The sequence below is a fragment of the Mchenga conophoros genome, linkage group LG22, assembly GCF_057382185.1.
Source record: "Mchenga conophoros isolate Kocher_MC1m ecotype Shallow Benthic linkage group LG22, M_conophoros_male_GT1.1, whole genome shotgun sequence".
In the NCBI taxonomy this organism is placed as follows: Eukaryota; Metazoa; Chordata; class Actinopteri; order Cichliformes; family Cichlidae; genus Mchenga; species Mchenga conophoros.
In genome coordinates, this window is record NC_140546.1 from 2,461,491 (window position 1) to 2,483,476 (window position 21,986).

The 21,986-nt window shown below is 45.9% G+C and overlaps 1 protein-coding gene across 3 annotated transcripts in view; it reads right to left on the reverse strand.

Annotated features, from left to right (window-relative positions):
- Positions 1 to 12,923, reverse strand: part of LOC146548505 (zinc fingers and homeoboxes protein 2-like) — a 128,900-nt gene extending 115,977 nt beyond the window's left edge. The window contains exon 1 of one of the 3 annotated variants that reach the window (XM_085261795.1): positions 12,582 to 12,923. The gene's annotated coding sequence lies outside the window, so the exon portion shown is untranslated. The other 2 variants (XM_085261796.1, XM_085261798.1) reach the window with 2 other exon arrangements.
- Positions 12,924 to 21,986: the final 9,063 nt, after the last annotated feature.

Consider the following 21,986-nt stretch of genomic DNA (forward strand, 5'->3'; position numbering starts at 1 on the left):
CGCTGAGACGCCGTTTTCACTCATGGAAAACGCAGCGTTTTGAAAACGCTCTCACAAACGCATAGATTTGGAAACAGTGCTTTCGTGTGGCAGTGTGGACGGCGAAAACAGTTTCTAAAACGATGACGCATGTTTGTCATAATCATGTGACCAATTAAACTAAGATAGCGGATCTTGATCTGCTTTGAATGTTTAAAAGAGAAATAAAGACGGGGGGGGGCGACAAAGCTGGTGGAGAGCGATGAAGCACAGTCTGAGGCTCAAACTGGGCGATGAAGGAGGTGCACCCCGCCCCAGCATGGTCAGAGTCCATACCTGATAAAGCGGCGTGCCCGCTGTAAGCGTACGTGTCCGAGCATCATCAGCTCTCAGTTTGAGTGAACGCGTCTGAGCAGAGACGCTCGCTCGCCGCCGGCCTGCTGCAGCAGAGTTTTTCACTTTGTTGCAGCAGCGCGAGGCTCAGCTGAGGAGTTGCTGTCAAACAGAAGCAGAGACAAAGAGCAGAAAACGGGCCGAGGCCGACTCGCACAAACGGCCTCGCGCCTGGAAAGTTGCTGGCCGCGACTGCCGAGCAGCTGGGAAGATCAGGAAACGCTGGAAACCGTCGCCGCAGCGCAGAAATTCAAAAACAAAGAAAAGCACTGCTGAAGTTCTGCCGAGCAGGGCAGCGCCTCGCTGCGGCACGAGCCCGCGGCCCCCAGGTGCGAGCGCGGGGAAACATATGAATATCAATGAGGCCGGTGATGGAAAAGGAGAAACTGTGCTCAGCGAGCTTTTTCTGGATAAATGTTTGAAACAAGGTTCAAATTAACGATGCAGAGGCAGGGAGGAGGGGAGGGGGGGCCTTCAACAAATCACAGCTCTGGGCTGGGGGGTGGGGTGTGGGGGGAGCTAATCTAAGACGTTTTTTTGTCTGATGAGCCCATCAGTGCTGCTGGTCACTCATGTGTTGAGTAATTGAGAAACGCACACACACTGCAGGCTTTAATGAGAAAATAAGCATTCTTTTCTCCCTTCATGAATAAAAATGACTTCTTGGAGGTTTAAGAAGGAAGAAAGAAGCAAATCTAAATAATATAAGCAGCGGTAACAAACGCACGGCGTCTGTTTTTGAAGTGTTTTCGCTCTAAAAAATGAGATAGCCGAAAACAAAAGTGACACCTACTTTCACCGGATGATTGATGGCATAAAACAGAAACAAATTTGGCGACTTCTTTAAAAAGGCTGTTCAGTAAATTATGTCAAAATGACAAAATGACACACTCGCGCACACTCGGCCCTGCATATATTTCAGATAATGCGCTTCCTCGGAAAGAAGGACCTGCAGCGGTTTGGATAAGATCTCCGGATGAGAAGTTTGATGCAGGTTTGCTCCGCTACAGCTGCAGCCACTTTAACACCAACTCCACCCGCCGGGCCGAGCGTCCGCTCCGCATAATCAGATTCTATCAGTTTTAGCTGTAAACATTAACTCGTGGTGTTGCCACCACGAGTTAATGTAAAGCTACCAAGAACAACAACTTAAAGCCAGAGATCACTGGATGTTTCCAGATGTTCGTTCGGCCCAGATGTTGTTACCGACAGCAGCAGCAGGTGTTCCTGCCAGCGTGGACTCTGATAGGAAGATGAGTGAAAACACCATAAACACACATGTTTAAAAGCTCACCTGTTTGACTAATTAGGGGCGTGGCCAGTTTACTGTCAGGTGGATGTTTTGGGGGTGATTATATTATCAGCCTGTCAGTCAGCGCTCATCAGCAGGTTTAGATTTCTGTGATTATACAGTGGAACCCCAACTTACGAATACCCCATTTCACGAAAAATTTAAGTTACGAAGGCGCTGAACGGCAAGATTTCTGCCCGTGTTACGGCAAAATGCCCGAGTAACGAAATCCACTGGCTCCGATTGGCTGAGCCTACAATGCCCACAATGCTTTCTGAATCATGTGACAACCCCGTAATTGCGCTTCGCTGTTCCAATTGAAGGACGCTTTGTTGTTCTAGTTAGCAATTAGCCTATAGCCTATTGTTCAGCATCGCCTCACTGAAAAGGCGCGATGGGTGCTTCGACTTACGAAAGACCCTCGGGAACGAATTAATTTCGTAAGTTTCCACTGTATTAGCCTTAGCGGCTAACGCTGCTCTGTTGTTAATGTGGCTCCTAAAAGCTAACGCCTGAGAGGCCGAACACCAAAACTGAGGCTTCAAAACATAGATCCTAAAAACCAGTATGTGTGTCGTCTAATGCAGGAACACCCTGGGAACCCCTTTAGAGTTATTTTTAGGATATTGAGTCCCTCTGTGCCTGAAATAAGAGACAAGGTGAGAGGTCGGGTCTGTAGGGCAGTCACTGTTGACACAGGGCGTGTTTAACCCCAAACCTCTCAGTCACACTGGGAGGAAAACGGATAATAACGAAATAAATAACTTTGTTTGCACAGTGATCGTCATTTTCATCGAGCGCGACTGGTTGCTCAGATACAAGTTTCACATCTCCTGTGACTGCAGCACAAACGTAGCCGAGCGGGTTTATCTACATCTAAAATACACAACTTTTACTTTGTGCTGTGTTTAAGGAAAGAAAACTAGTTTTGACTCAGGACTCGACAAAACATGATCAGATTAAGCCTGAGATGATTTAATCTAATGAATTCATGGATCTAATGGAGGGAGTACAAGCAGAGAGCCGTCTGCAGCCCTTTAATATTTCCATACTGCAAGCCTTTAGTCTCACTGCACATTGATCTGTGTGTCCAGCAGGACGAAAATAAAGTTTCCTGATCACTAAACTGAAGTCATGCATGTTTGTGAGAGCAGCGTCACGGCGCTGCTAATGCCCGGGCTGGACGGAGCAGTGACCCGATGGCAACTTTCTGATCAGTCAATAGTTCACAGAAGCTCCGCTCCCAGAAAGCGTGTGAACATTTCACTTTGTAATAAAGTTTCTTTTTTCCTCCGTCACGTGACCTCCCTCAGGAGCCGTTTCAGATGCTGTCGACAGAGCAGTGGGCGGGACCGAGCTGCAGGTCAACATTAAACCGATCGGCCCAGAGGCAGAGCTGCAGCTCCGGCTCAGAAACAAGGCGACACGTTTGTCAGCGATCGGCTCACGCTTCATCGTCGTCGTCACGTGGAGGACGGGGCGCTGTTTATCAGTCACGTGACTCCCCGCCGGGCCGGACCCACGCCAGCTTTCTATACCGCCCATCCTGCTCCAGACACGAGTGAAGTCTGGTTTATTTTCATGTTACATTAATATTAATTACTTACAGGGCTCACAGCTGACAAGCTCGCCGTCTTTTCTCATCTGGAAAAATAAGTCATTTGCATTTCTCCTTCTTCTTTGGTTCTGTCACGTCTCTGCGGTCTGATTTTCTCCCTGCATACATTATTATATTTTTGGGCGAGCGTCATTAGCATGTACAGTAGACCTCAGAAGAACGAGCCCGCTCTGCTTTCTTGGTTTGACCCATTCCAGTTTTTCCATTGCTGATATTTTTGGAGCGAATCTGCTTTTTTGTGCCAGTTTTCAATATCTGAGAATTTGGCCTCGTCCTGCCAAAAACTTCAAACAATTACAAGTATTCAGTGTTTCCCCGAGTTATTCTTGGCAGTGTGGAAAAGCCTGTGAAGCTGCGTGCAGACCGCAGGAAGCTGCGCTGCTATTAATACTCTGTTCGTATACCCACTTCTCAGCACTAAAGACACATCAGTGTTTTTATATTGATTAGTAATCAGACGAGGAAGAGCCTGAGAACAGCCAGTCAGTCACTGCGCTGCCGATGAAGATGCAGGTTGGTGCTAGCACACGTTTCTCCAGGACTTCTTTACCCTCGACCGTCAGACCGGGCTCACTTTATACTGTTTCTGGGTTTTCTCTGACTTTTAAACACGTCTGTTTTTCATGTTTATAAAAACCAAAAACAAACTACTAAATGAGCCACCGGGAGCATCGCAGCAGACGCTGGTAAAAACAAGAGGAAATTTCTATTTTTCGGTGCATAAATGCTTCAGTCTTTACAGATAAACGACTGTTCAGTATTCAAAAATATGATCGTCTCCGGTAACTGCTCATTAGAGATGCACAAATCGTGACATTCTACAACAGAACAGATGTTTAAAATAAAAATTTGGTTGACGCTGTTCACAGTTTGGTTTTTTTTCTCATTTCTGACACAACAGATAAAAATAAATAAATAAAACACAAAACTGACTTGAACAAATGTCATCTAATCTGCGGGGCGATATTTGCAGATTCATTTGCGGTTTATTGCTGATGTCTGTATCTGCCAAAGATCGAGCCAATATTGTCCAACACACCAGTGAATCCTTAACATCCAGCTGTTCCTCATAACTATTACAGATGTCATCAGTAGGTAAGACTTGGTCGCAAGTTTTTAGATTTGCCAACACAGGCACTCGAATAACGCACCCTCCACCAAAGCCTGTGTGTAATTTCACAGTTTTAAATCAACATATTCAGATCAGCATCTAAACGGCACGTCTTCTTCCTCTGCTGAATCTTCATCGTTCCGCCGAGTGTCCGAAAATTCAGCTTGACGAACTCAGTTTTCTCTGAGTTCGTCAAGCTGAATTTTCTGCTAAAACAGACAAAAGAAGCTGTGCTGATCACATAGCTTTACCGAGACAGGAGCAGAGGTGCAGGAATGAAAGAGGCAAATAAATAATCAATAGATATATTTTCAGCCCCGTCTGCACCACACAGGTGTCGGAGACAGCTTACATCTCTATGCAGCTTCAGCTCTGAGCCGCCGGTGCAGCTTTACACACTCGACGGGCCTTTTTAAAAGTTATCCTGTAAAATAAAACAGACCTTTTGCACGATGAGTTCATTAGACACATCAGACTTGGTCTGGGTGATATTAAATCAGTAATATCAGGGTTATCCTGGCTCAAACTGGGCCTTTGAGGGGACTATACACATAAGAACAATCAGTATGCGTTTGGTTATAGCGGTAATCAGCGACAAAAGAATGAAAGGCGATGAAAGCGCGCTCGAAAAAGTCTGGTTAAAAGTATTTTTATTACAGTCCTGATGATTTTCCTTTGGGGGAAGACCAAAACCAAAGCCTCTGAATATCATCAGTGACTTTGAGCTGAATCATGCAGGATAACCTGCTTCCACTGCTCTGAATCACTGACCACATCTCACTAGTCTTCAGTCATTGAAGAATGCCGGCCGTTTACTCATTGACGAGCGCTGGCCGTCTCTCAGAGGTCGCGCGTTTCAGGCGGGATGAACAATGAGGACGTCGCCGTGAAAACAGTGAAAGGAACATTTCCAGAAAAACGCAAACGTCAGCGGCGCCGCTGTAAGAAGACCGCCAGAGAAAAACACTCACAAATCAACGTTTTCTAGCACCAGAAAAAGACACTTCTCAGCCACTTTACAACATGGACGACTCCTCCTAAAAAAACCTTTATGTAGTCGAGCGACCGGCTTCAACCCAACAAGGTCGTCGCCAGAATGGAAATAAAAGCACCAATTACACACAGCCCTCCACAGAGACAATACACCGGAGGTCAACTCTGTAACAAAGTTGACTCAAAGCATTGTGCCTAAAGGATGTTTTCATTTCTGTGACCAGTCCGCCTTGAGGTTTCCTGGATTCAGCGCAGGTGAAAGTAATTCAGCTCTCACCGGGTCTTTTAATATTTCTTCAATTGCCTTTCAAAAAAAGAAAAGGAAAAAAAACTGCCACTAATAAGCGCTACTCTGAGCAGACGGCGCCAAAAGCACCGACTGCAGCGAGAAGTGGATGTGACTGAGACCCGACGGACGGAGCGTGTTTGATCACATGTGGACAAAACACACACCAACTCAACAACAGCACACGGGTGAGAGTCTCGATACAAACACAACAGCGAGTCTGTTCCTGCCGGAGACGCTGAGACCGTGGCTCGTTTTAACGGAACGTAATTAAAATTGTTTTTCTAATTACATCAAAATGCACAAAATGATCAAAACCTTAAAGACATCCGGAAAATTCAAGCAAGAAGTCAAGCGAGCAGCGAGCTCTTTTTCCTCATTGACGTTAGGGCTGCCACAAACGATTATTTTGATAGTCGACTAGTCACCGATTATTTTTGCGATTAGTCGACTAATCAGATCATCATCCATTGAACATACAGCTTATTGCACCAGCAGCATCTGGTCTTATATAACTATCATTAGCTTACAGCTTTAAGTGTTTAAGGTCTGTGCTAACTAAAAATAAAGACAAGATGATAGTTTATTGAATTCTAATTAAATGTGCAGATTGTTTCAGTGGAGTTTAATAAACTCAGCCGATTTACTCAGGAACAAATAAAATACTGAAAAAAGCCAAACAATAACATTTTTAAGTTATCTAAGTGACTTGTATATGTTTAACCTGAGTAGGGCGGTGGGTTTGAAAACGATCTGCCGGGAGTCCGGTGCTCTCATGGCCCCCGGCTAGCTATCGAGCTAGTGGGTAACAGACGTCTCCGAAAACGTCGGAGCGCTTTTGAAAATATGCGGTGTCTTGATAAACTGAGCAGATATTTGAGGTTTACACAGCTACATTCTCGCCTGAAAATATGTTAAATGTTTATTTTGTGACCCAGAAAGAATAATAAGAGTAACATTAAAACTAACTAGCTGCCGCCATTGTTGGAAACTGAGCTGGGCCGCGCTATGAATTCTGGGACACAGTTTCTTCTTCTTCGGGGTTTAACGGCAGCTGGCATCCTTGTACATGCAGTGCTGCCATCTTCTGTTTCAGTCCGTTATTACACTCTTAAATCCTGCTACTCATTCCTGCGTCCTTTGGGATCTTACAAAGCTTCAAATGACGCGTCGACTATTAAATCAGTCGTCGACGATTTTGATAGTCGACGTAATCGTGACTAGTCGACTAATCGTGGCAGCCCTAATTGACGTATACGAAATCCGACATCTTTCAGCAACCACAGGAGTCGCCCCCTGCTGGCTGTTTGAAAGTATGCAGGTTTAAGACTCTTTCACGCTGTAATGCAGTTTTTCACATGTTAAAACTTCCTGCCTGGCTACACACTGAAGACTAAATACTGTGGAAATACTGTAGATGTTATTTGAGAGCATGCTCACTGACGTCCCACCAATCCGATCCCAATGTGAGCACACACTTTGAACCCCAGCTGCTGCAGGTAGCTAGTTTGGATTTTGTGTAAAAGCAGTTATTAATTTTAAGTAGTCCACATTTTTCTAATTTTACCGGATCTAACATGTTAGTGTTGGTAGGAAATGCACCTCTGACCAGTTTCTCAGCTACCATTAAACACTAGAGCAGAAGAACAACACACTACCCGATGTTGGATTGGTAAAATGTAGGATAATACAGCGGGGGAGGGATCTTTGAGGAACAGCCAAACTCTTCCCAGCGGTCACGTCGTCTTTCAGATAAATTAGTAACCACTATTTCCCAAAATATTCTGCTCTGAGGCAAAAGTGGGGAGCCTGGTTTAAACCTTTGAATACTGAATACGGAACTGCAGGACAAAAGGGACAAAAATTCTTTGGTACCGAAAGCCTTCAGGGCCTCAATTCACCTGTGCATTGGTTCATTCGGAGAGCTCAAACGCCAAACTGCAGTGAAACCTTCAGCCATTGTCTCTGTCTGATTGGTGCCAAGTATTTAGATGACCAGTCATCACCGAGCAGGATTGAATGGAAGCAGGTAAACGGCCCATGTTGAGAGCAGAAGACAGAACACAGAAAGGACAGCTTCGCTTCTTTTTAGCTTTGCAAACATCTCTACATGTGACTGTTTCACAGAACAGGAAGTCTTAGCACAGACAGCCCAGAAAAAATGGCCACCGTCTCCAGACACTAAATAACCCGACTTTAGTCAGCGAATTTCCAGCTTTATGGGGCAGAGCTGGAAGCCCAAGCACAGCATGACATTTCCTTACATCCTCTGTACCTGTCAGCTGAATATACAGGTATGATCAAGCTGCACCGAGCAATTATCGACCAATGAATCAGCCTGGCTGCTTTGTCAGTTTAGCCCTAATAACTACACAAGCTTCGCCGTCTGCAGGTGATTTACAAGATCAGGAGACGTATAAAGATGTGTTTCCGGAGGGAAAGCAGGTGTAAAAATGGACTTAAGTTGTGAAAATGAGCACCCGCGAGTTCAAAGGTAGGAATTAATGTTTTACTAAAGTAGCAGGTCTGAGCTGAAAAATGACCGTATTTGGCTGAAAGCCTTTCCACAGCTGGAACAAACAGCAGTGGGACTTTTCACACACACAACTTTTAAAAATACATTTCATGGCGAGTAATGAAAGCCTTCACTGCAGCGCACGAATGTTTGCACAGCAGAAAAAAAAGCTGCAAAAAAATATCACTTTTAATTTCTGTACGAGGGAAAAAAATTACCAAGACATAAAATCCTTGGGCGAGATTTCCGCTTTAGCACCAAGAAATGAGGAATAAAAGATTATTAAAGCAGCGAACAGTGAAAAGAAGGAGCTTCATCTCTGGTCTGGAGTTAAATCTGATCGAATGGGGATCCCGGTGCTCGCGCTCAAACTTCAACCTCTGAAAAGCCTCCAAGTCGATGTGGAACGTGGGTTTGATCCAACAGCAGCAGCAGCAGCAGCGCACATCCAATGCACCCGCTGTGTGTGTGTGTGTGTGTGTGTGTGTGTGTGTGTGTGTGTGTGTATGTGTGTGTGTGTGTGTGTTTCCCTGTGAAGAGCTCCAGCAGTGAGGCAGGAGTGGACAGTAACACACACACACGCAGTGACTCACAGAAAATCACCCCCACTTCACTCACGCACAACCTGGCATGCTCGTACTCTTTCCCAAACACACACACACCCTCTTACTATTTCATAAAGCACCCAAACTACAAATGTGTGTGCGCCACAAGAGCAAAAAAAGGAGTGACTGAATGTGTGTGTGTGCAAAGATGCAGCTGTCATGCATGCTTTCTGCATGTGTGTGTGTGCATGTGCGTGAAATAAATAGCAGTTTGACAGAGCGACAAAGAGTGCTGCATAGTGTGTGTGTGAGCTGTCACGACTGAATGCCACTGAGGGCAACACACACACACAGACACACACAGAAAGGGGTCCTTTTCTATCGCTACAAATAATGAAAACACACGAGTGGAGCAGCAATTTTCTGCAATAAAAAACCAATGATGTGAGCAGTGCAAACGGTGAAATAAAGCACACTATGGCTGCGTGTGTGTGTGTCTGTGTGTGTGTGTGGGGGGGGGGACTGGGGTGACAGGTCAGGTGGCAACAGCAAATCACAGCTGCACTTCCCAGGAAGCGGCAAAATGTGTGTGTCAAAGAGAAAAAGCAGCGTGTCAGGGCAGGAAGAGGAAAAGCGAAAGTGTGTGTGCGCGTGTGTGTGTGAGAGACGCGAGAGTAGTAGTGAGGAAGGGAAAGCGCACCAAAGCTGCGTGCTGTGTGTGCGCCTGTGTGTGTGTTGGCGCTTGTGACAAATAAATAGCAGCCAGAGAGCAAGCGAGCGTGCTCTGATTCGGAGACTGGCAGCATGACTGACTGATCCCTGCATCCATATCATAGGATTAAAAAGCCTGACACGGCGCAGATACAATAGCGGCAAAATATGAGACAAAAAAAGTCGGTCAATGGAAAAGGAAATGTGATTATGAACCAGAACAGGCGAGAGGGAGATAATATTAAAAAAAAGAAAAGGAGAAAAAATCCTGACACACTTTCAGCGGGAGCGCACGGTGCAGCGGCGGGGAGGAGGTGGATTTTAAGGCTGTCACCGGGCAGTATAGAGGAAGGAGGAAGAGGAGGAGCCGCTGCCAAATACGAGCCTCTCCAATGATTTCCAAGAGCCAAGACACACTTCAGTCACACTGTCAGGGATGTGGTGGAGGGTGAAACCTGCCCAAATTCAGTTTACACACCTGTTCGCCTAAGCCTGACAGAAATCTTCCTCCTGTACGTCCTTCAGACTGCAGGGAGTCACATGAGGACAGCAGGGAAAGCTGCAAAACAAACACAACTACGCCTTTTTAGAGATATTTCTCAACTGAAGGGGGGCCATGGGGCGGGGGGAAGGGGGTCACAGGTCAAAATGGCTTTTTGATTTCCAACCACGTCACCGCGTTAGGTCTGAAGCGGCATGCGAGCCGGCTGCATCCAATTATTCATGATTTTATGTAACAGGGCTTGGGGTAGGAAATTAGGTCGGGGAACATCGTGAACACAGGCTGGGCGAACTTGGAGAAGTTTGACTACAAGAAGAAGGAACAGCTGCCACGTCCACGGGCGTACGCGGGACTTTTTTCGAATGGGGGGCACAAAGGAAATAAAAATATTTCACACTCATGTTCAGTCCTGAGCCATGATACAGAAAACTAGAAAACTAGTGTGCAAAGAAGCAAAACCAGTATGAAAAGCCTTAAATTACACTGCAAAATATACTCCCAGTACCTACATACAGACCACTCACTGTGCTGAACGACATGCATCATAATATTAGATCATAATGGTGTGCAGACTTTAATGTTGCAGCTGGATATGATTTTCTGTACCTATATGCTGCTGGGGGTGTTATTCAAAATATTATAGCACCAAAAATGAGTAGATTTATATTTTAAAATCTGCAGCAGCCCTCTGAAGCTTTAAAACAAAGCCTAGAGCACAAAGTGCAACACAAGCATCCAAAATATAGCTGTTTGGTTTTATATAAAACCCACCAACAAACATCTTTCTTTAAAAAAAAAAATACTTTTAAACAGTATTTTTTAAGTGTGGTTTAATTTTCCCAAGCTTACAATTAATTTTTAATAATCAAACATCCCAATTTTCTGTTAACTAAGGTTAAAAGGGGAACTCTGTGCCTTGATTGCAAGTGCAGTAAATCCTGCAAAGGCTCATTCTGAGATTTTTTTTAAGGAGAAATCGTTAAATAAATTGAAAGTTTATTAAATGTGCACTCAAGTAAAGTATCTGAGTAAATGTACTAAGTTACATTAGACCGCAGGACCTGTGGGGGCGAGGCACTGATATTTGAGGGGGGCTGGTGCCACCCCACGCCCCTCATGTGGATACCCTCCTGGCCGTGTCACATACGGGGCATGCAGGCAGTCCCGGTGAGTAAACGGGCGCTAATAAAGCCGGTTTCCCCGCACGGTCGGGCGGCAGCAGTGACCCAGTCTGTCAGCAAACACACGGCGCTGGATGTAAATACACCGAGCGCGTATTTGCAAAATTATGCAAAAAACGCACACATTTCTGCTTAACCGGAGTAAAAGCAGTTCAATATCAACGCGGATCCTTATAAATGCAGTTTAAAAACACAATTGTGCAAAAAGAACAAACACTGACGGCGTTTCCCGTGGAAAAGCCGAGCGCTGTGGATTCTGGCAGCCTGAAACCAGTAGAAAACCAGTCTGCCATTAACTGGCACGAAGTCAGCGTCTGTCCACCAAACAGGCAACCCGTCCTCGGAACCGGCCCGGCCCAAAAGCCCCTCTTAAACTACTTCAGCCTCACATTTGAACACGTTTAAAGCACCGAGCGGAAAACTGTTTAATACCAAAGTAAACGGCAGTTCGCTTCAACATGCGACCGCCAAACAGTTCGCTCATCGGCGGTGAAAACAGCCCGAAAAGACGATCTAACGGTAAAGACAGTTCGGTGAAAGGCAAGTATAAAGCGGAAAAGCTGGGAAAGTGTCGGTAAAGCAGCGGGAAGCGGCTCTCCGCAAACAGGCAGCGTATTTCTGTGCACCCCGCTGACGGAGGCTTCACCTCAGATGACCCAACCAGCCAGACTGGCTGTCTGCTAGCTAGCCCCGTTTGAACCTAACCTACAGCGGGCAACAACAACACTTGAGCCGACTCTTTAACCGCACTGTCATCGGCTCCGCGGAGACCGAGGCGCCGACAAAAAGCGGATTTATCCTCCATTCGGGTCCGCGGAGCAGCGCTGTAACTCCGAGGGGAAGACGGGAGAGAGGAGGGGGAGGCAGCCAAAACAAATGCGTTTCCCGACATGAAAGCACAACATCCAGAGACGGGCAGCCACGTTTCCCGCTGCTGTGTGCGGGGAACGGCTAAAGCTAAAGCTCTTAGCTCCGCCGGGTCGCCCGTCATTAGCAGGGGCTAACTGGCTAACGGCTAGCCCCAATGGCTAATAAATTTATTATGTGCACTTTCACCGGGGGTGGAGGGGGGACGGCAAAAGTTGGCTACTAGAAGAAAAAAAAACAACGCGAACCGGGTGACATTCACTTGTCTCACAACTATCCTCAAATACACCCGGAGAGCAGTCACCCCGCAACTAAAGTTACCTGACAGCCAGGTGTCTAAGTATTTCCATCCCAGCCGGGCTGCCGAGGAGATCCGCGGGGTGAGAGCGCCGTGGTTCCCACTCCGAGAGGCTGTGATGGAGGGGGACGGTCGCTAGCAGCAGCAACAGCAGCAGCCTGGGCAGAGAGAGGGAGCCAGGCGGCTAGTCTGCCTGCAACCAAGCCGCTTTAATAACTTCACTTTTGCGGTCACTTTGGTCAAAATTTATCCCCGCGAGTAAAAAAACGAGAAGTTTCCCTCGTGTCCTACCTGTGTGGAGTCTGTGGCTGCACGGTGCGACAGGCTGGAAGTTGATTATTCCCAGAGATCCAGAGTGGAGCGGTGCGGGGCGCATATAGCTAGCGCTGGGTACAGTAAAGATTGTAGCATAGCTAACCTAAAGACAACAGTAGAGAGGAGAAAAAAAAGCCTGCTCGTTGCTCATAGGGGGGATCGACGACAAAAACCACATGATCTTTTACGTCAGCATATATTTGCATAGGATGCCAAATTTATGTTCGGTGTCCAGGTGACGTGAAAATGTACAGAAAAGTTGGACCGCGACGCTGCCGGACTCTGGCACGGCGGAGAGGCGCGACCACGCGGCGGCCATGCACCCCCCGAGAGTGCCCCCCTCCTGCAGCGGCTCAGCCTCAGCACCCCGGCAGCAGGCAGGCACCACCTATACATCCACACACACGCTCTCTCACACACACTCACACACCTGTGGTCCTCTGCACCGACTTTATTCTCATTTTAATCCACTTTCCTGCACTCTTACCCTCACGCCCGCTCACACACACCATCACCGGACTCGTTCCCGTCTCGTGTGTGACATGTTCGTGATTGTGACACCGTGCAGCTCTGATCTCTGTGAATTCTCCTAAACTCGGAGAAAATGTTGCAAAAGTTCCCTTTCATGAACCCACGACATGTAAATAAAAATGTAAAATCTGAAATAAAAGCGATGTGAGCGGGAACAAAACCCACGGCGCTCGGGTGTTTCTGTGACACCTGTTTGATCCTGGAGCTGACCCGCTCACAGCACCGTGCTCACGTGCGGCTGGAGCATCAGCACCCACCTGTTCAACCTGGGCTCATTTAAAAGGAGTTTCGGTGGGATCAGGAGGGCGAGAGTGCGTGGGAGTGGAAGGAAAAGTTTATCCACGATCACCACACTGCACCGAGCTCGTGCATTTTGATAATGGGCTTGTCGTACCTGATCAGATGCAATAAACGTGCAGACGAACCCTCGCGCTTGTGCGAAAACGTGACGGACAGCGACACCAACAGGCGGGTTTAGGAAGCACACCCTGCCTGCTCCCACCGGTGGTTATGTGTAGGTGAGTTATGCGATCGGTTTATGAGGACTTGGGCGATTTAGTGACCTTTGACCTCTGTGATAATATGTCCAACGTCACCAATCAAACATCCCGAGTGTAAGTTTATGATCGGCTCTGATTCCTGGCTCCTTATCAGTGCTGATAAAACCATTTTAATGCCAAATCTCAGTCTGTTCACTTAAAACAGAAAGAAAGAGCGTGGCCGCTTTTCAGGCTAAAAGAACAAATTATTAATGCGTTCTTATACATAAGGTCAAAGGTCAAGTATAAAAAAGCAGCTGCAGGAGAAACTGAATTCTAACGTCTTTGATGTTCATTTATTTTGTTTATTTAATTTTCAATTTTCATCATTTTCTTGAATTACTCGACCTTTTAATATACAGTATGTTTCTTGTTAATTAGCATTTTTAACAGTTTTATTGTTTTTTTATCATTTAAAAATTATTACACTTTACTTTGCATTTCTCATGAATTGTGCTCATTTAAATGATCAGCCTCTCAGGCCTCTGCAGAGATGACTTTCTATGTTTTATTCAACCCATCCATGCAATTTTATTTTTTTATTTTTCTGGCTATATCTTAATATTAAACATTCATCATATATCAGATCCTCTATTCCTTGTGAATTTCTGTGATTTTATTATATTTTACTTCCATTGTTTAAATATATTTTGGCTTTTTTAGCCTTTATTAGACCACGATAGGGGAGAAAATTCAGGAAAACTGGGAGAAAGACACTAATTAAATGGCCTCAGCGCAGAGTTGAACCCATGACGCTGCTTTATGGCAGATGGACACCTGCACTACCCAGAGAACTGAAACATTTATTAGCTCACATTTTTATCTGTGTTTTAATATCATGAATTAATACAAATTTTGTGTCTTAGTATCAGCTCGTGCCTGTGAATACTGTGGGCACTGATGAATAAATAAAGTTTGATTGATGCGCTGCCCTGCAAAAGGTGGACTCTCTCTTACAGCATGTTTTTTGTTTCAGCTGTATTTCAGTTTATTTTGTTTTTATCACAGCCACCGTCTTAGTAAATATAGATGGTTAATAAGGGAGGAATGTCTGTGTTTGTTTAGCTGAATGCAGTGAAATCTGAGCCCAGGTGATTGTCAGTAAATGCATCGCCCCCGATAGGCCCGGACGTGCACGTCAGCCGGTTTCTTAATTAACCCTGCCCCCGTTCAGTCCTCTCCGGTGAAGGGCTGCAGCTGTCTGCCTGCCGGTCGGGTTGTTATCAAAACTCACATTCCCTGTGCCGTGAAGTACGCTGCTTATTTCGCGGCCCCGCCCCCTTTTCTGCTGTGTTGTTCAGATGCATTTAAGGACGAGCTGCTGGAAATAATAGAGGGCCTTCAGAGCAGGATCGATGCCACAGCCTGCGCCATCTTCTGCAACTGGAAGCTCTCGCCAGCGTCTCCAGAATACACAATCAGGTAATGTTGCCAGGCAAAAGTGCCAGCTCTAACCAATAAGCAGAGTTTTGGTCAACATTGCTTAGCAACAAAAGTTAAAAACTGAACCAGTCAAGGCTCAAAATAGTCTTTAAAATAGTGATCAAGCACCGTCAGTGTCACAAATTTCAGCAGATAAAAAGCTTTGGAGACAAGAATCGTCCGGCTGGAACACCAAATAACAGGACACGTTTGTCTCCTGCTGCGATGGAGCCATTCTCACCGCAGACATTCATTTCACGTTTATTAAAGATTACAGCGCTCTTCTTCACCTTCCGGACGCTTAATGTACAGATGTGCCAAAGCCGGACGTGCAGCTGCATCTTTTCCTTCCCTCTGAGTGTCACCGTGGCTCTTCTGCCTCTCAGTTTGTGGATTTGAAGCCAAATTTATTTTCCAGCAATGAAAATTATTCAGTTATTCCATAGAACCCCTCGGCCTCCACCAGGCAGCAAAATGCCAAAAACTGCAGTTCCTCCGATGACCACTGGAGGCCTCAGAGACACAACAGTCCCCACAGAGCCCCATAATGCTAACACTGAATCACTGATTCACAGTGATTGTTTGAGAAGGAAGTTATCAAAGCAAATGTGTGAGGACTCCCAATGGATGTAAACTTCACCCTCTCTCCAAATGTGCTCACCTGTGGCTCTGTAAAACAACACAGCAGCAGCAAAATACTTCAGAGTAACCAACTGGTGATGTCACAGTGGGCACAGCCATCTTTCATATACAGTCTGTGACCCTCCCGTGCCTACAACACGTTTGAAACGGTGACCTTTCACACAGAGAAAAGAGAGACGTCCGCTTTGGCGACCCACAACTTCCAAAACCAAAAGAGCAAGCGGAGCCGAACAAAACCACAGGAAGCACCTATTTTTGTTTCAATTGACATCAAGCAGGTGGGCATTTGAATAATGCAGCCACAAAAAACAGGAAAAACTGTGACACACCCTGGGAGAGAATTTGCATATCATTGTGGTCAGAATTAAAATTCATGTAAAAGGAAAAAAAGTCTTTTTAAACGTGTGGATCAGAAATACAAAGGCGTGCTCTCACCAACAGTCACAAAAGTCCAAATAAAACCGAAGCAAACTTTCAAAGCGCACATGAAACGGTGAAAAGGTTTTTTTGTCTCGTGACAGAAGCGCTCACGACCTCTGGACTCTTTCCCGCAATTAATCAAATGAAGCCGACTGAAAAAGAAAAAATAAAGTCATTATTTGGTTCACAGTTCAGTACTCGGTGTGTGTGTGTGTGTGTGTGTGTGTGAGTGTGTGTGAGTGTGTGTGTCTGTGTGTGTGTGTGTGTGTGTGTGTGTGAGTGTGTGTGTGTGTGTGTGTGTGTGTGAGTGTGAGTGTGTGTGTGTGAGTGTGTGTCTGTGTGTGTGTGTGAGTGTGTGTCTGTGTGTGTGTGTGAGTGTGTGTGTGTGAGTGTGTGTGTGTGTGAGTGTGTGTGTGTGAGTGTGTGTGTGTGTGTGTGTGAGTGTGTGTGTGTGAGTGTGTGTGTGTGTGTGTGAGTGTGAGTGTGTGTGTGTGAGTGTGTGTCTGTGTGTGTGTGTGTGTGTGTGTGTGTGTGTGTGAGTGTGAGTGTGTGTGTGTCTGTGTGTGAGGGCTGTGGATTAAACATCAGGCAGTCAGTTTACTGTACCATAAAAGTGATAGGGCCTAATTACAGGGTTTATATTAATAACTTATGTTGAAGTAATAGGAAACAAACACACTGATATCTCCTGCATGACCAAACACTCACTTAATAGTTTGATTAAAATGTGAAAAACAGCCTGGTGAGACTGAGGATGGAGGAAATGAGCGTAAATGCTTGCAGACGGCTCTCAGTGTGCCGTTAAAAGGCCGGTTAAGTTTTACAGTGCGAGCGCACACTTAATGCGATCAATAGCAGTGACTCAGCATCGCTTCCACCAGCTGCACCAGCTTTCCTCCAGAAACCTCTGAGACGAGGGTGCTGGAAGGGTTACACAACCTACACACACTCTACAGACAAGTTACTCACACACAATCTACACACGCTATACACATGTTACACACACACATGTGCTACAGACACAGAAACACAGCTCACCGGCTTCGTCTGACATTAAAGGTAGAGTCTGTATCCCAGTCAGACGCAGGCGTGGGGCACTTGTTTTTTAAAATGCCAACTGCACAGTGAACAGTTGGACTACAACGTGACACACACACACACGCACACGCACGCACGCACACGCACGCACGCACGCACGCACGCACGCACGCACAGTTCATTGATTCCCTGTTTTAAACTCCATGAGTTTGGCAAAGATTGCAGATTATTTTATTAAAAGCTGTTTACAAACCCAGAAGGCCTGCAGTTGTTCACAGATAATGATCATATTCATGAATATATATTATTCTCTCTGTTTTTATTACTTGCTCGGTCTTCGTTAGCTTGTGGTCCCAAGTCTGGATAAATGGGGTGGTTGTGTTGTGTCAGCGAGGGCATCGGGCAGCATGTGGCGTCTGTGGCGACCACCTGGAGCAGCAGGTGAAAGTGTGGCCACATGAAAAGAAGGTAAGTGGACTTCCTTTGGTTCATAAAGGTGTTTCACTCCATCCAGAGGTTTCCTCAAGTCTAAAACAACTGATGACGAGTCCCAGGTAACCTCATAGTCATCCTCAGGGTGGTCGACCCTCACTGATCACGTGACACGCGTCACTGCAAACCACACGAGGACGTTCGGGCCGCTCATCGGTCAGATGTTTCTGGGCAGGATGAAGGTGCTGTGCTCTGAGAGCATCGAGAAATGTGTTCATTTCATCCCAGAATGCAAAACATACGAGACTATGAAGGATTTTCAGCTCACATTTGCATCATATACGTGTACGAAACCTAATCAAAGACATTTTATCTTCAATTCAATTTCTACTATCAAACTTTAGAATTTGACCAATTTGTTTTTTTTCCGTCACTCTTCTTCTTCTTCTTCTTTCTTTCTTTGACTGCACTTCCTTCCTCTGCACATGTCCAAAGCCATCTTAGGCTCTCGAGCTTCGCCTCCAGGGTACCTGAGCTGTTTCAAATGTTGTCTGTAATGTTTCATGGTGATGAGCTTCATGACTGAAGCTGCTGGAGCTTTAACCTGCGAGTGTCTGACGCTGACACACAGCAAACAGGACCATCATGGATCTGTAAATCTGTGGTAATGGTTCCCATGTCTCTGCTCCGGTCCAAGTACCACAGATTTTATCATGAGACAGTAAACGTGAGGCCACGGAGACGTTACTACACATGCACCCTCGCAGGTATGACAGGAAGTATAACAGTGGTGAATATGGAACTGAAAACTACGACTGAAACAGGAGCTCCTGTTGGAATATTTATTCTATCCAAAGACAGGCTGCATGTTATCGTCATTAAAAAGACTAAACTAACTGACTCTATCAGGAACTAATAACAGCTGAACTAAAACGAGTGACACGCGGAGTGTGGAGCGGCCCGGCCGGCTCTCAGAGCGTGCTCAGGAAATCATCTATTTGTTTGTGATCATGGAGTCTGCAGGTTTTTCATGCTGTTCTGCACATCTGTGCGATTTGTTTCAATATTTGCAGGAGTCTGTCACACAGAGACACACAACCACACCCACAGGTGATGCAGAGTGACCAGTTACCCACCAGTTTGGACTGTGGGGGGAAGGACGCTGCATTTAAATGAAATCTGAAGATCTGTGATGACTCCAGCACCTCCAGTTTGCGTCTGTGGAGACGAATCGGTGCGTTAGAGGTGGCGTCTGCTTCATGAACTGTGCTGAGGGCCCTCTGTTGGAGTAAAACAGCACCGCAGCCTGTTTAAGGAGAGCGCGGCACACCTGCTCCTCATCACTTGTTGCCGTCCTGCAGTATTTAAGAGAGCGGCTGCTCTACCAGGTTATTATAGCAGTGGAAGCTCACTCGTGTTCCTCAGCCTGTGAGGAAACCTGCTGCACACTCTGAGTTTGTCAGTAAAATCCTTGACTGAGCCTTTGTGTCTGCTTTTCTGAATCCAGCTGTTTGTGTTGTGTTCACGACAGAGGGACGGATGCATGTATTCTAACTAACGAGGGGGCTGTGTCCCCAGCATCCCCCTGAAATCTCTGTCTGTACTTATTGGCTTTCCTACCTGAGCACAGCCAGCCGGTGACTGCGTGACCTGGATGTGGTCGATGGGTACATACTGAGCAGCTTCCTGAACAATTCCCTCGGCATGAAGGCGCTGGCTGAGGCTGAGGGGCCTTTAATATCCACAGCAGCGCTGAAGCCCTGCCACACTGCAGTGCTCGCATCTTCTGCAGAAAGCTGTTCGTCTTCACTGTCAGCTCATTAGTGTTCAGCATGAAAACATGCGACAGCGTTAAAATAAAAGGCTTATTGTTTAGGAAGTTATCATATGTCAGGCAGTTGATGTTTTTATTCAGTTATGGAGCGAGATAAAAAAGCTGGAAGACCACCAACACATCAGGATTCATTCTCAGCATCAACGTCCCTGCAAACACTCTCAGCTGTCTGTCTGTGTTTATCAGACATAAAGCAACCTCCACCAGAGATTACCTTCATAGTTTCCATTAAATCTGTGGAGATTAGGCATAAATCTCACTAATGTTTCAGAGGATGCGTCGCGTGTGGTTTTATCCTCGTGTTTCCAAACTGTGCTGGCAGTGCCTGCTGCCGAGTGTGATATATGGAGGTTAGGAGCTCTGGCTCCGGGCCTGCTCGCTCTGACTTTGCTGACTTTGTGTCTCAGGCAGAAAGTCAAAACCTTTTCAGAGGGACCGGAGCCAAAACGGCTGCAAAACGCTGCTTTACAAAACAGCGAACAACAGCCGCTGCAGCTCCAGATGGAGGCTTTCAAAGTCACCTCCACTCTGAAAAGAACATGTCATCGCCAGCTTGTGTAATTGTGCATTCATGTGGCATTGGAATAATTGGGAAACTGAATTTGTGACTGGGAAATTTCTCATAAAAAATCTCCAAAACAGAAAAACAAAATCAGCTGCCGACTCAAAAACATGGTGGGTGAATGCAAATACTCAGTTATTAACAAGAAAACTTTGACTAAAAGTACTGCTTTGTAAATTATTATTTTTTTATACTTTCCAAAATGAACAAAATCTATGAACAGAATTTGACTTTATGTCCAACTCACCTGTGCGCTGTACTGAAGAGATATCAGGTGAAGTTAAACTAGGTCTGAGCTGTACTTTTGTGTAATACCACTTTCTACCACAAGGGATTTTTTTAACCTTTAACCTTTATTTAACTGGACCGATTATTACAAACACATTGATATTGATGATGATAGTCTGCAAAAGGTAAAACCTGATGAGGAAATGAGGGACTATCAAAACTATCAAAAGTTAAAGGTGGTCAAATGCTGCCCCCTGGTGGTGATGGGTCTAGTTACATTTTGCAGAGGAAACAAAGTAGCTCTAATGGTGATGTTCCCTGTACTGTCACTCTGACCCGTGAGACTTCAATAAGTGAGCTGTCAGCTTTTACAGATAAAGATGAGAGTAGCAGAGAGGGAACAACAGGGAACTAACAAAGGTAAGGGAACATAAACTACGGTGCTGACTGAGGGCTATGGAGCTTCAGCATGAATCCCATCTAAAAGGAAAACCTTGACCCCACAAACCCTCTAAACCCTGGACCGACCCGGGAACCTTGAAGTCAAGAATCTCAAAGAAACCTTAAACTCACTGAAGACTCAAACTGATAGTTTCAGGTGGTTTTGACTGTATTTATCAGTTATTGAAGCTAACTTTGATAACCTTGCTGCAGACTGGTCTGTGGGTCACACACACAGGCTGGTTTTACCTTCGTCACGCTGTGCGTGGACGTGCTGCCGATCAGCATCTTGGACATGTCGTCTTCATTAATTAGGAGCCTCATAATTTCTAACAGGAAGTATTTTTGTTGGAAAATCAACACGACAAACATGACTCGATCAATCCCGACACTTTCTCATCTTGCAGGTTGAACAGTATCCACACCGGAGTTTGTCGATGGCGCTGGCACTAAACGCCAGAGCAGAGGAAACCGAAATGAAACAGAAAAGCTGGTTTTTCTCCGTCGTGATTTCCACATTTCTGAGCGTGATCTCTGACTGCAGCTGTATTAATGTTTAATGTCAGCGGTTTAATGGCAGCCACCTGGAGAATCTGCATTCATCTCCACGAATTCAGCGCTCACATAACCGAGGGAGCGGGAGCACACATTCATTAACATTTTTGGGGCTGATTTCCCTGAATTTTGGTTACTTCTCGGCTTAATGAGCATCGGTGGAGAAATGTCGCCTGTTCCCCGACTCTGAATGTGACATATTGAGTTTGCTGTTTGCAGGCTGACGCTGGTTTCCTGCACAATGAGCGCAGCTGATGGACAGTTCACTGGTCTGGTTTTATTTCCCAACAAAGGGAACAAACACTTGACATGTGAGTCATTATTTCACAAAGTGGAATGCTAAACGAGCACGAGTCACTGCAGAACGATATTAGCAAAATAAACAGAGTCTGAAGCATAAAGCTCATTAACACAGAGAACAAAGTGTTGCTGCTCATCGCGCTGTCAGTTCCAGGCTCGTCCCCCTTCCCTGACTGGTCCAGGTTAACCCTTTCCTTCCCGCTCTGCACAGCAGCGAACCCAGACGTTTAGAGAAAGCCGACGTTTAAAAAACTGTTTCCACGACTGACGTTTCGCAGCAGTGATACCTCCACCTGCAGCCGCTGTGTGGGTGTCAAAGACAGCGTGAAACCACAGACGGGTGTTGCACTTAATTAGTCGGAGCAGAGCAAGCTGAGAACAAATATGTTTGAGGAAAAAAATGTCTCCGGGGCGAAATCAGCCAGAGCTGAGCTTGA